Here is a 15,384-nt window from a genome sequence, read left to right as displayed (position 1 = left end):
ACAAAATCGTGCACCGGCAACAGTTTCACAAATATGGACGGCTATAGACGCAGCATGGCTCAATATTTTGGAACGCTAAGGACTTGTTGAGTACATGTTACATCGAGTTTCTGCTCTACACCGTGTAAAAGGAGGTGCGATACGATATTATGAGGTAATCCATGACCTTTGCCACCTCAGTGTAGAATTGGCCAACAAATCACAATCAGTCACAGTCAAAATATTCAGTAATGTACACTCAAGAACAACTCGACTACTGGCACATCAAAACTAAAATGGCAATCGATAAATAAACCCGTATGACATGTAGTAAGCTACGTCTCTGTAATCAATAAAAATTTAACACTTGTTACATGGAATGTCAGAATCAATCTAGTCTACGACCTTTTTGTAGAACGAGCTGAATGTGTATGAAGTATACAGGGTGATTCAAAAAGAATACCACAACTTTAGGAATTTAAAGCTCTGCAACGACAAAAGGCAGAGCTAAGCACTATCTGTCGGCGAATTAAGGGAGCTATAAAGTTTCATTTAGTTGTACATTTGTTCGCTTGAGGCGCTGTTGACTAGGCGTCAGCGTCAGTTGATGCTAAGATGGCGACCGCTCAACAGAAAGCTTTTTGTGTTATTGAGTACGGCAGAAGTGAATCGACGACAGTTGTTCAGCGTGTTTATACCAACGTTTAATACACCACCTATCAGGAGGTTTAACACCATACTTCGTTCGAAATGCACGCATCCAGCAAGCATTTGTTCGCAGCCCGTGACAGAGCACTTCATCACTGGCCTCCAAGAAGCCCTGATCTTACCCCCTGCGATTTTTTCTTATGGGGGTATGTTAAGCATATGGCGTTTCGGCCACCTCTCCCAGCCACCATTGATGATTTGAAACGAGAAATAACGGCAGCTATCCAAACTGTTACGCCTGATATGCTACAGAGAGTGTGGAACGAGTTGGAGTATCGGGTTGATATTGCTCGTGTGTCTGGAGGGGGCCATATTGAACATCTCTGAACTTGTTTTTGAGTGAAAAAAAAACCTTTTTAAGTACTCTTTGTAATTATGTATAACAGAAGGTTATATTATGTTTCTTTCATTAAATACACATTTTTAAAGTTGTGGTATTCTTTTTGAATCACCCTGTATATCTTTTACTTGTTAAATTGGATAACGAGGAACTACCTACAAGTATGTGACTCATATCAGGGCTGCATAATGTGATCAGAACGCTCACTGACACTTATTTCGTAACAATCTCAACGATTCATGCTTCACATATGTTGCAAGTTCATTTCCTCATTAAGTCAGATAACGCAACAAATGAAAATAACGTAATCGAATAGATAAACTAATAGCAGCAGTGTGAAACAAACTACTAGGTAAAGTCTGGTATTTTTAACAAAATGTTGTTTGAACCGTTATTTAAGGATCAGTTATTTAGTTAAAGTTGCTCACTGATTTACACCAAAACATATTAACGTGTTGGGAAGTTACTTACCATTGAAAGCTATGTACTTCACGTTTTAGATCACTTTTAATAGGATACATTTAAGGTTACTTTAGATGATAAGCCGAAATTTAGGCCGGCATTAACTCGTATCACTAAAAAAGGTTATACAAAGTTCCATAGCAAGTTAGTTACCACAACTGCTTTTCAAAATTCGTAGGAATGTGCGTAAAATTCTGTCACTGTTCAGTGCATGCACTCATTGTGTCTTGAAGGGCCGGTCGATTCATGCATGCGTATGTTCCTCTCAGCGTGCGCAATCGTTTTCTACGATCATGGGTTTATCCAAATACTCACGTCTGCGACTATTACACGACTGGCGGTCAACAAGTAATGCAACAGATTTTTTTCTCGGCTAATTCGGTTGGAAAATGGGATATTTGTTGTGGGACGTAGTGGAATATTCCCGCTGTAAAATTAAAACTGTGTGCCCGACCGAGACTCGAACTCGGGACCTTTGCCTTTCGCGGGCAAATGCTCTACCAACTGAGCTACCGAAGCACGACTCACGCCCGGTACTCACAGCTGTACTTCTGCCAGTACCTCGTCTCCTACCTTCCAAACTTTACAGAAGCTCTCCTGCGAGCCTTGCAGAACTAGCACTCCTGAAAGAAAGGATATTGCGGAGACATGGCTTAGCCACAGCCTGGGGGATGTTTCCAGAATGCAAGGTTCGCAGGAGAGCTTCTGTAAAGTTTGGAAGGTAGGAGACCAGGTAATGGCAGAAGTACAGCTGTGAGTACCGGGCGTGAGCCGTGCTTCGGTAGCTCAGTTGGTAGAGCACTTGCCTGCGAAAGGCAAAGGTCCCGAGTTCGAGTCTCGGTCGGACACACAGTTTTAATCTCCCAGGAAGTTTCATATCAGCGCACACCCCGCTGCTGAGTGAAAATCTCATTCTGGAAAATTCCCGCTGTAGTTCTGATAGGTGGTGACGCTACATGTGGCCTCCAAAATGGCGTCTGTAGCGGAGGTGCGTTCCAAGGAGAGAGTAGTCACTGAGTCACTTTTGGCGGATAACCAAAGCGTCGCAGATGTTCATAGGTGCTTGCAGAATGTCTGCCGGGACTTGGCTGTGAACTAAAACACGTTAAGTCGCTTGGCGAGGCGTCTGTTACCATCGCAATCAAGGTCGCGCAGACCTGTCCGATCTCCCGCTTACCAGTCGGCCGCACACAGCTGTGACAGCGGACACTCTCATTCGAGGTGATCGACATATCACAATCAGACACCTCGCTGCTCCGCTGGAAGTCTCTGTTGGTGGTGCCGACACAGTCGTCCACCAGTTGGAGTGTTCAAAGGGCCGCTGGTTTTCTCGCCGCTCGACGGAACACTATAACGAGTAGCGAAGGACTATCTGTGCGGAACTGCTTGCGCGTTGCAAGGCTGATCATGACAATTTTTTGTGGAACTTCGTCACAGGCGATGAAACATGGCACTCCATGGAGTGGCGCCACACCACCTTTTCTCCGAAGAAAAAGTTCGAAACCGCACCCTCAACTGGTAAAATCGTGGCGACGGTCTTCTGGTACGAGACTGGAATAGAAGGGAGAACCGATAGAGGCACTCAAGGTACCCTCCGCCACATACCATCAGGTGGCTTGCGGAGTATGGATGTAGATGTAGATGTAGATGTACTCTGAAGGGGATATTCTGTTTGATATTCTGCCTCCTGGTGGAACGATCAACTCTGAAGTGTATTGTGCTGCCCTCACAAGGGAACCTCCCCATCGCAACCCCCTCAGATTTAATTACTAGTTGGCACAGTGGATAGGCCTTGAAAAACTGAACACAGATCAATAGAGAAAACAGGAAGAAGTTGTGTGGAACTATGAAAAAAATAAGCAAAATATACAAACTGAGTAGTCCATGTGCAAGATAGGCAACATCAAGGGCACCGTGAACTCTGAAGCGCCATGGTCCCGTGGTAAGCGTGAGCAGCTGCGAAACGGGAGGTCTTTGGTTCAAACCTGCCTCGAGTGAAATTTTTTTTTATTTTCAGACTATTATCAAAGTTAAGGCACTCAAACATAATCAACTTCGCTCTCCAAAATTCCAGGACATGTTCAGATTTGCTTGGACACATGCAGGATTTGACGGTCTACACACGGAAAAATTTGAAAACGTTAAAAACATATGTTTCGACAGAGCACAGGGAAAACTGTGCGACTATGAAACTGTTGCAGTTCATGTGACAAACTCTTATGTTTTCATCACTTTTTTGGGAGTGATTATCACATCCACAAGAAAACGTAAATCGGCAAGGTAGAAGAATCTTTTTACCCATTCGCCATGTGTACAAGTTAGATGGGTCGACAACATATTCCTGTCAGGTGACGCACATGCCGTTACCAGTGTCGTATAGAATATATCAGACGTGTTGTCCTGTGGAGGAATCGGTTGACTTATGACCTTGCGAGCAAATGTTTTCGGTTCCCATTGGAGAGGCACGTCCTTTCGTCTACTAATCGCACGGTTTTGCGGTGCGGTCGCAAAACACAGACACTAAATTTATTACAGTGAACAGAGACGTCAATGAACGAACGGACAGATCATAACTTTGCGAAAATAAAGAAAATAAATAAATTTTTCACTCGAAGGGAGGACTTGAACCAAGGACCTCTCACTCCGCAGCTGCTCACGCTAACCACGGGACCACCGCGCTCCTGACCTCACAATCTCCTTAATGTTGCTTATGTTGCGCATGGACTACTCAGTTCATATATTTTGCTTATTTTTTTCGTAGTTCCACACAACTTCTTCCTGTTTTCTCGATTGATCTGTGTCCAGTTTTTCAAGGCCTATCCACTGTGCCAACTTATAACAAAATCTGAGGGGGGTGCGATGGGGAGGTTCCCTTGTCAGGAAACTGAAGAAACGACTTCAGAGTGCTCGTCGCCACGTAAATGTAAATGAACTTCTGCTTGTCCATGGCAACCCAAGTCTTCACGCAAGTCTGCGCACCCGAAACGAACTCATAAAACTTCATTGGACTGCTCTTTCTGATCCATCCTTCCGACTTTCAACGGTTTGGCCCAGTGAAGGACGTACATCGTGGGAAGGCGTACGTGGATGATGCGGAAGTTATTGATGCAGCAAGACGTTGGATCTGGTGTCGACCAATGTTACCATGCAGTCATACAGGCATACAGGCCATCCCGTTAAGTTGATCGCATTGAACGGAGATTAAGACGCAAAATAGGTTTTTTAGCCAAAAGATTTGGTAATAATGAGGTGCACTGGAATCCTGCACAATACCAACCTGCTTTCGGGGAAGATGTGTTGCATTGCTTACTGAACGTCCCTCGCATTTCCTAAATGTCAGCAAATGTGACTCATCATGCCTTGCATTTTCTTCAGTACTTCAAAAAGCTGTATACAAGTCTTGAGCAAAAGTTGTACTGAATACAGATCCATGTTGAGTAATCTTACTTTGACTTAGCATGCCATCTAAGAGTCTTATACTCCTGACAGTGAAAGCTGCTGCCATAATAAATTATCACCAAATAAAAAAATAAAATAAAAGACGTCCGAAAAATGTTGCTGTTTTTTAACTCATTCGGACGACCAAAGTTGTCTGTCATTGAATAAATACGTACTACAATAGCTTCTGGGGTGATTCCATGATGTCGTTCTTTAAATACATCGAAACTGTAGGCAATGTTTCAATGTTTGCAAGCACGTGTGACCGTTTCTGTGCGGGATGGTGCACATAACGTAAAGGGACACACCTTTTCATATCATTCCTATGCCGTGCACTGCAGCACATTTGTTCTCCTCGCCGCTAGTGCCAAGTTTTCTGGTGGTTTGCAGTGACGCGCTCCGCAATAGGACACTTGCTATGCACGAGTATCTATGCTAGCGCTCCTCTGGCCGACCTCTGGAGGCGTGACGGAGCGAGCGACAGTTAGTTGATGGCTTTTGCAAGGTCCTTGGTTGACGGTCGGCAAGCAAGAGACACTAGAGGGGAGAGAGCAATGTGAAACCCAGCAGCGTGATACTGCAGGAGTCTCAGCGTTCAACGTGAGGTATAGCTACTATCTATACGCGGACATCGTTGAGTTGGATAGCGGGCGTCGTCACTTGCTGGTGTACAGAAGAAGACAGTTGCTCACAGCTAGAGAGGAGGAAATTTGGTGAACTCAGTCACCGCAAAAGGGTGCAGATCACAAAGTGAAGTTAGTTTTTGTGAGCCACATCTGTATGGCGCTGACAGTATTTCTTCTTCTTTTCCTTCTTCTTTTTCTTCTTCATCTTTAAGTGCCTAGTCTTCCACAATCATTGGTGAGCAGTAGCATGATCTACTGTTTGTCCGTGGCTTTTTGGAACAGCGATTCTGGGCTCAATCCAAACCACTGCTTCGTCCTGGACCAAGTCTGCTATAAATCTTTTCCTGGAGTTTTAGTTGCAACAAGCGGTATTCGGGTATTTCCTGTTGAGTGTTATATTGCCAAACTATTTTTTGTTTTCTCTTGATGGTATTGCGAGTTTCCAGACCTTTGTTCCTAGCCGCAGAACTGTCACATTTGTGGCTTTATCTACTCAAGGTATGCCTAACGTACTAACAATTAATTTAATAGCATTTGGCCGAATATATTGCAGTGGAACGGTGTGTGCTGATATACGTGGAGTCGACTCGTGTCTGCCGTGGTGTTATTGGAGCATTGGTAGCTCATGACGAGTGTAGCCAGGTAAATTACAGAATCAAGGCGGGCTCATGTTGCATAAGAGCTTTATACTTCATTGTGAAAATATTGTAGACGGAGATACGTGATTTTACACTGCATACATCTAAAAGTGCTACACTGTTATGCATTGTACTGCATATTCCTTGTCTATATTGTAGTTACCTCTGTGTAGTTGTCCTTTAGGATTAGTTTGGCATTGGGTGAATGTTGATAGTATTAGACTTTGCTTGTCTTAGTCATTCAGTGAGTTTCTGTTATGAAACGTTCCCTTAGAAAAATTAATGAATTACTGTGCTGATAAACCTCTTACATTATTTGATTTTCAAACAGCTGAGCAGAACTGAACGTACTCAGACATTTCGCTCTTTACCTATTCTGATCAACACTAAACTGACACACAATATTTTTAGCGCAACGCAATCTGACTTTGAAAAATCCCTACATAAGAATGGCCCTGACTAACAATAACCTATACCTTTCATGAATCACTTACCTCACAAAAATCTTCGTTACTCGAACTACTGCAATACAGCGAGCGCCACTACTGCCAGCTAAATAAAAGATTCTATCTACTGAAGGGACTAACTACTGATAGGCGTAGTTATCAAATGAAAGATTGTGATAGAGAACAAACAATGTATTTACCTTAATAGTGTTCAAAAGTCGTAATATATATATATCAGTTCATGACATCCGTTCTTACAAATGTACTATTTCTGATGGACACACGTCCAGATCATCCGCTCTCAAAACTCCGCCATCTCACTTCCCCACATCCACCACTGCTGGCGGCTCACCTCCAACTGCGCAACGCTACGCGCTGTTAACAGCGAACTGCCCAACACTACAATGGCGAATATTCCAACAATGCGAACCAGCCTCAGACTGCACACAGCACAGTCTGTGATTTTCATACAGAGTGCTACGTGGCGTTACCAACATAAAAACCTAAACAGTCTACTTACACTGTGTGCCATAAGTAAATTACGAGGCTTGGAACTTTAAAATTGGCAACTATTTATTTACAGCTCGTACGAAATAGATACGTGTTTCAAAGTTTTACTGACCTTCAGAGTAGTCACCAGCATTGTGTACAACCCGTTGCCAGTGATATGCAACTCGTAGGATACTGTTAGCAGTGCCAGTTGTGTTGACAGTTCGAGCGGTGCGATCTATTGCCACATGAATTTGTAGCAGTTTTGAATCGAATGCCGTGAAGTGTTTCCGTAGGCATATAAATCGATTTGAACTTACGACGGCTTCAGTGAGGGGAGTCCAGTAGGTGGTATAGCACTTAGCAGTCCCATCAAGCAAAGAAATCAGTAACAGCTTGCACTGTATGTGCTTGAGCATTGTCCTGCAAAATGATGTTCAGGTCCTGCAGAAAGTGTCATCACTTCTGTCTCTAAGCTGGTCGTAGGTTGTGTTCCGAAAATGAACAGAACGTACAGTACAAGCTGCTACTGATTTGTTTGACTGATGGAGCTGCTAAGCGCTATACCACCTACTGCTCTCCCCTGACTTAAGCCCTCGTGAGTTCAACCCGATTTCTAAACCTACGGAAACACTTCACGGCATTCGATTCAGAACTGCTACAAATTCGTCGGGCAATAGACCATGCCATTCGAACTGTCAACACAACTGGCACTGCTAAGAGTGTCCTACGACTTCCACATCGCTGGCAACGAGTTATACACAATGGTGGTGACTACTTTGAAGGTCAGTAAAACTTTGAAACACGTATGTATTTTGTACGAGCTGTAAATAATTAGTTGCCACTACTAAAGTTCCAACCTTCGTATATTAGTTGTCATCTTAGTTGGTGCGTACTTGTAAAGTAACCTGTGCCGAACATATGTAGCCGCGCGGGATTAGCCGAGCGGTCTAGGGCTCTGCAGTCATGGACTGTGCGGCTGGTCCCGGCGGAGGTTCGACTCATCCCTCGGGCATGGGTGTGTATGTTTGTCCTTAGGATAATTCAGGTTAAGTAGTGTGTAAGCTTAGGGACTGATGACCTTAGCAGTTAAGTCCCATAAGATTTCACACACATTTCAACATTTGAACGTATGTATTTGTATATATACTTAGTGCCGCAGGGGGAATGGTCAATTTTTAGGGATATGATAAATAGGATATCCCAGGAGGAATGGACAATATTCAGGGATAGAATAGGAACGATCATTAAAATAAAACAAAAACCCCATTTGGACATAATTACACCCGACTCCGAATGGTTTTCGAAAAAGAACACATTTAATTTGCATTATTATTTATTTTCTATATTATTTAGTACGATGTCGTTGTTTACAGCGTACAACGGTAATGTAGAGAAATTCCAGACGAACAATTTGATACAGGACACTTGTCTATTAAGTCAGGCCTACTTCAGATTAACCTACAAAAACTACCTATGCTACAGCACATGCGCCAGATTTTCAATATTCTTTCGCTCTTTTCGCGCAAACTATTGGTCCTACAGAAAAAATTGAATAGGATTTGTTTTCTAGAAAATTTAATGTAGAGTAATTTTGTACTGCGACACGTTTTCGCTAGAGGCCGCGGTTTTCGAGTTATTCATGTAAAATGTACAAAAGTGACATTAAATGAGTTTTATCTTTGAAACCATTCGTACGCCTATATGACATTTCCTGCTTCAAATGAGCGTTTCTTTCATATCCCTGAATATTGATCATTCGTCCTGAGATACCCTGTACATAAAAGCGTCTTAGGGCACAAATACGAATTAGAATAAATTTTTTTTGCGTATTATTGTTGTCCACTTTAAGTAAGAACTATTATTTCTGTATTTCGACGGAATATTGTTTATTTCTGGTTTTGTTTTGTTATAAATCCCGTATTATGATATCGACCTATTTAATTAAAAAAAAAACATATATCCCACACCTGCGCAACCCCTAGCCAAACCTCTCACCACCTAAAACCTGAGGAGAATGCCTCATGGAACTGTGATTGCTGAAAGCTAAGGGGATGACACCCTTTATGGTTACGTACATCCTTTGCCGTTGCATTGGGTGACCAATTGGTTACGTGGGACGAGAACACACAACCCTATAAGGTTCGTTTCAGGGATGCAATCTATCAACAGGGTCAGTTGAGAACACCTCGGTTTGTATTACCAGAACAGTATTTGTGATATTTTGGGAAGTTGCTACCCATTGTGAATATTCTCTCATTCCGACTATACAAGCCTCCACACACACATGAATCAATGATCCACTCATTACTTTATCCCGGTAAACAATGTCACCCTAACATCTTTAAAAAAATTAAAATTCTGTCTGAATCTCGCGTATGGTCACCATTTTGCTTCTGTTCGTCTTTTTAATTGTCGGCATACACAGCTCACATCTAAATGAAAACGGCGTACTTTCTTAGTGGAAATGCTTTGAAAATGGCAACCGCATTGCCCGGCTGGGAGGAGTCTGTAACGTAACTTACTTTCTAGTGAATAATTGTGAAATAAATGGACTATACAAGAAGAAGAAGGCATCAGTACATTTCGTAACGTAGCATTTTATTTCCAAGACAGGCCATGCCGACTTTTTAATTGACTTGGTTCCAGTTCCCCCTATATTTCACTTCGTCATCGTCAAAGATTCTCTATTGAGAATGGATATTTCCCTGTCTTCTGTTCTCAAGCGTTGCATGAAGAAAATACATAGTATTTTTCTCCATACAGGAACGCGTCTTCCAGTTGAATAATAAAACCGTACTTCTTGTCCAGCGTGAATAATAGAGGCAGTCTACGCAGCCTCCGTCCATTGCGTGCCCCGAATTGCCGACGCGCCTTCTTCGCCTCATGTTTAAGTAAGCGTTACAAAACGGCTACGGCAGACGCCAGAAAACGCCGTGGCTGTTTAATGCAAAATACACAGGACACGACGTAATGGCGCCCTCAAATATTCATCGCGCTCTTTCAAGAAACGCCTAAATGTTTAACTTCATTTTTCAGCGTACGATTGGCTGTCGGCGGCAGTATTAAAATGGTAGCCTGTTCAGACAGTTCTTTAAGGCTGCGCTGTTAAATTAGAGTCTTACGTTTCCCGCAGGAAGCTAACAAATACTTTGAGCTATTAGCAGTTCAGTACCGTTCTGAATTCTACGTGGAATCATTTTACTGGTGAACTAAGTCCAACTTTTTTACATTAATTGTGTTACTCATACTATATGATATGCAAATGTAAATTAATGTGCTTAAGAAAAATAAATAAAGTACAGTGTTGCTGACTTAGACTGTCAGGGCTTCTTCGTAAAGATTGGGAAATGGGATGCTATTTGGCTATCCCTGAGATGTTCCCGCTGCTCAAATTCGGTCATTTTCCGAATGAGACTTAGTTTTCTGCAATTGTAGGACGTTAAAACTGTGCATGCATCTAAGATGTATGTTGAGTGAAACTTTGAGACTTTGGTCTACCTACAATCACAAAGTGCCAGGTTCCAGGTTTCGATAGTATGAAGTCCTAATCTTACATTTTGCAAAATTATCTACACATGAAATATACAATCTCTCATCGTGTATCGAAATCCTCATACGTTCCCATGTAAATGGTAGGTTGCAACAGTTCTCAGACCACAAGAAGGCAATGGCATAGCACCTCTAAAATGACCACGTCTTTTGAGCATTGTGCCGGCCGGGGTGGCCGAGCGGTTCTAGGCACTACAGTTTGGAACTGCGCGGCCGCTACGGTCGCCTCGGGCATGGATGTCTGTGATGTCCTTAGGTTAGTTAGGTTTAAGTAGTTCTAAGTTCGAAGTGACTGATGACCTTAAAAGTTAAGACCCATAGTGCTCAGAGCCATTTGAGCCATTTTTTGAGCATTGTGGTGTACAAACCAACATTCTACCACGCCTTTCGACCATTGTAGTATATATGTATTAGTCGGACCGATAAGGTAAGGAATGAGGATGTTCTCCACAGAGTCAGCGAGGAAAGAAATGTATGGTTAACACTGACAAGAAGAAGAGACAGGACGGTAGTACATTTGTTAAGACATGGAGGATCAACTTCCTTGGTACTACATGAAGCTGTAGATGATAAAAACTGTAAAGGAAGACAGACTGGAATTCATCCAGCTAATAATTGAGGACGCACGCTACAGCTGCTACTCTGAGATGACAAGATTGACATAGGAGAGGAATTCGTGGCGGACTGCATCAAACCAGAAACCAACATTCATGGTGTGATAACCGTGTTCTACTTTTGTAATATGAAATGGTCCAGCTTCATAGAACTTAGTTTCCAGGTTGCTTGCAACTTAAGGAATGCGCAATGTTACTTTGTATTCCCTTTAAAAACTGATAAGTTACAAGAACGAGATTTCCACTCTGCAGCGGAGTGTGCGCTGATATGAAACTTCCTGGCAGATTAAAACTGTGTGCCGGACCGAGACTCGAACTCGGGATAAGTTACAACTCCATCACGTAAGATTATGGTCGAAAGACATTTAGGCTCACTAGGGAGGGAGATATAAAATACGAAAAGCAAAAGAAATGCTGAAATACATATGAACCTAGTAGCAGTTTCGGGGTATTTCTACTGATGACCTCTTCGCAATTATGTATGGACTGTGTCTACCGGCTTACGATACATCTCCGTAAAGAAAAATGCTTTAACGAAACCTGTACCCGTGGGAACCTAAGATGGACGAACAGGGGACTTGGTCTGGCAAGTAGCTCAGCGATAGGGTACGGCGTCAATTAAATTTACATTTCGCTACGTGTAAACCAAGACAATCCTCCCAAAGAGTTATTAAGTTCCCACTGCTACTTGAGATACGAGGAAGCTTGTTACATGCTTGATCAGGTTTAGTTTCCCAATGCTAAGGTGTTAAGTACAACATTTTAACCTCCTCTTGGGCACAGTTCTAAACTCTTGTTCAGTGCAGCCTGAGCAGAGCGCTATCAGGGTGAAGAATGTTTCCAGAATGAGATTTTCACTCTCCAGCAGAGTGTGCGCTCATATGAAACTTCCTGACAGATTAAAACTGCGTGCCGGACCGAGAGTCGAACTTGGGACCTTTGCCTCGTTAACGAGGTACTGGCAGAAGTAAAGCTGTGAGGAGGGGCGTGAGTCGTGCTTGGGTAGCTCAGTTGGTAGAGCACTTGCCCGCGAATGGCAAAGGTCCCGCGTTCGAGTCTCGGACGGCGCACATTTTAATATGCCTGGAAGTTTCGTGAAGAATGTTGCATACACACCGAACACTTTTTTACGCCGCGGATTATGTGGGATGGAGTGGTGGAACCGAACCATTGCCGAACAGCGCAACAACTTTGTAGTGCGTGACTTGTGTACTGCTGACACACAAAAAATAAAATCTAAACACTTCCTCAGATATGAACACTTAGTTGACCTACGATAAAAAATTGCACTTAAATTTTAATATCGTAGTAATTGTAGTAACTGAATTCATAATGATGAGGTCAGCTTATTCTTGGAACATTTGTGCTTGTGGGAACTGCCGTTTCTCCATCGTCGTGGTGATTCATGACGTCTGAAGAAAACTGTCTTAGTGAATCTACAGCGCAGAAGTGACAAAATAAATACAGGCGTGTGTTTTAAAGTAACAGTGGGTTTCAGACTATGTGCAAAATTTCAAATGTGTTAGACGGCCATCAAGAAGAGGATATCGATGTGAGTGTGAGCGACGACCCCTACCATAAATGTGGCAGACGTGGAACGCTCATTTTCCAAGTGTAATCTAGCGTTTCGGAATAATCGTCAGTAATTATGATGGGCAACTTGAGGATGAATCTTATTGCGTACTGTAATCTTCCAGAACTCAGGCATAGCATAAATTGCATTCGTGAATATTGTATACTACTCATATTCACATAAATAAACTGAGAATGAATCGAAATTCATCGCCGTTTCAATTCATATTATGGCTTTTATGTTGATTGTGTGTAGTTTGTCAGCATATGGCGATATAGAACGAAAGTCGCGAATAAAGCATGATAAGATTTTTCTGATAATGAAACGAGGTAGAGGCGTACTTTCACAAGTAAGTTACCAACTTGCTGAAAACGAGCGTGAGTATGATAGAAAATCAAAATCATCATAGTTTCAGGGACGGATGTGTCACGAAACAACGAGTAGGTGCACACAGTAAAATACAGCAAGTTACTTCAACTGTAAAGGTTTTTTTTTAATTTCTGCTACCAGTCGCACACTTTGTCAACTATTGTATTACTTATTTATTTAGCGATATGTTTCGAGAGAATACGTCATCTTCAGGCTAAATGGCATTGCAAAAACAACTTTACAATAAGGTCATGCTGATGTTACATAGTCTTTTCGTAAGTGCTGTGGTCATCCTGTGGAAGAAGAGAAAACTTAGTAAGAGACGATGTTACTCTGGAAGCTGGACTGATGTTTGCACGAAAATATTTTGTAACGGCCACGCCAGAAGGACAAGCGAGTGACCTTTACAAAACATTTTCGCGCAAACATCAGTCCAACTTCCAAAGTGACATCGCCTCTTACTAAGTTTTCTCTTCTTCCACAGGATGACCACAGCACTTACGAAAAGACTATGTAACATCAGCATGACCTTATTGTAAAGTTGTTTTTGCAATGCCATTTAGCCTGAAGATAAGGTATTCCCTCGATACATGTCGCTAAATAAATAATACAATAGTTGACAAAGTTTGCGACTGGCAGCGGTAATTAAAAAAAAACTTTACATATTTCTTGAGACAGTCACGGTCGAAATATAGTCAAAATAGCTTCAAATACTTCATATTGACCGAGAGACTGGAGAACTTTTGCACATACGTATCTCGTGGCTTCTCTTGTAGCGAATGTCAGTATTGTGATGTGCATGGGCATCCGCACTACTCGAGTGTATTTACTGCAACAAACATCGTCCTCATGATATCAGACTGCGGCTTTACATGAATGTGAAATGTTAGAAATCGACGTCAACATATACTGGGAACAACTATCGTTTTACCAGGAACGTGCTCATTCGTTTCGAAGACATCATTTCTATTTTTCTTGTCATCGATAGAAAAAAATACAATAACGTTTTGAAATAGCCCATTGCATCCAAGTTATATAGACGTTTCACACGAAAAATATATTCCGCCAGCATGCTTGAAAATATCAACCGGAACTTATTTGCAAGTTCAGTGTAAAGTAAAAATCAGTAGTGTTCGTAACAGGAAAACCGTAACAGTCAATGATATCATCACAGTCTGCTGACAGTACCTCCGCGACACCACTCAGTTCGTGTAACTACTGTGCTATGGAAGTTTTCCTGGATTATTGTATGTCGTTCATGTGTTATCGTTCTGGAAGAACAGTTAAGGCGCAACACACCTTCTGTTAAGAATGGCAGTGGAAGACAAGGTAGACCGCAGTATATTTATCTGCCTAGAGCGTTTTCTTTCGTCTTCCGTCTGCTGTTTTCGGCAAGCAGCAGGTACAGCACGCGAGCCTATTTTGTGCTGCAGGAACAACTACATCTGTAGGGCATTGTTGCGTGTCCGCTGCCCTCGCGGAGCACTCGGGTGGGTTTGCGTGATTCCGGTAGCAGACAGCCGACTACCGAAATAAGCACAGAAACTCACACAAACTTCCTCGGCAGCGGGGCAACTTCTCTCAGATTTATAAAAAGAAACAAAAGTTCTTGCTGCCAGAACTTTTGTTTTCAGTACCTACAGTCCCACAATAATAACTAAAGATCCAGATTAAGTCATTTTAATGACATCCGTGTGCAACTGATTAATGTAATTTCTTACCAGTAAAGGAACACGAAAGGCAGGCTATTTCTTCATCAATGTGTCTCTCGAAAATTCAATATTTTTTCGACGGACATACTACTGTATGTAGTCTCCAGTGCAAAATGGTTAGGTGATGCTGTATAGGCGAATCTTTGCTGTATGGCAATTATAACCTACATACATTTGGCCGTTTAGTCAACTTCTGTCATAAATTTCTTTTCTCGCCGATTTTATTCAATATATTTTCACGCTAATACAGTAATCGCAAAATATTTACGCCTCTTCCTGTCAGTGGAATAACCGTGAGCACTTTTTCCGTCTAGTCTATATTTCTTCCTCACGCACCTTTTACTGCCCAAGTGGGCAGTGCGGACCGCTGAGCCGCTCTCTGCTCTTCTCATCCCAGTTCGAGCTATCTGCGAGTGGTGCATTGGTCAGAAAGAGGGA

General features: G+C 42.4%; 1 non-coding gene across 1 annotated transcript; it reads right to left on the bottom strand.

The window, feature by feature from the left end:
- Nucleotides 1-1,934: 1,934 nt before the first annotated feature.
- On the bottom strand, nt 1,935-2,009 carry Trnas-cga (transfer RNA serine (anticodon CGA)). Its single transcript has one exon. It is a non-coding gene; the product is annotated as a tRNA-Ser (tRNA).
- Nucleotides 2,010-15,384: the final 13,375 nt, after the last annotated feature.

Source organism: Schistocerca serialis, chromosome 8, assembly GCF_023864345.2.
Source record: "Schistocerca serialis cubense isolate TAMUIC-IGC-003099 chromosome 8, iqSchSeri2.2, whole genome shotgun sequence".
NCBI lineage: Eukaryota > Metazoa > Arthropoda > Insecta > Orthoptera > Acrididae > Schistocerca > Schistocerca serialis.
The sequence above is the reverse complement of the archived record's forward strand: the minus strand, read 5'-3'. Positions and strand labels throughout refer to the sequence as shown.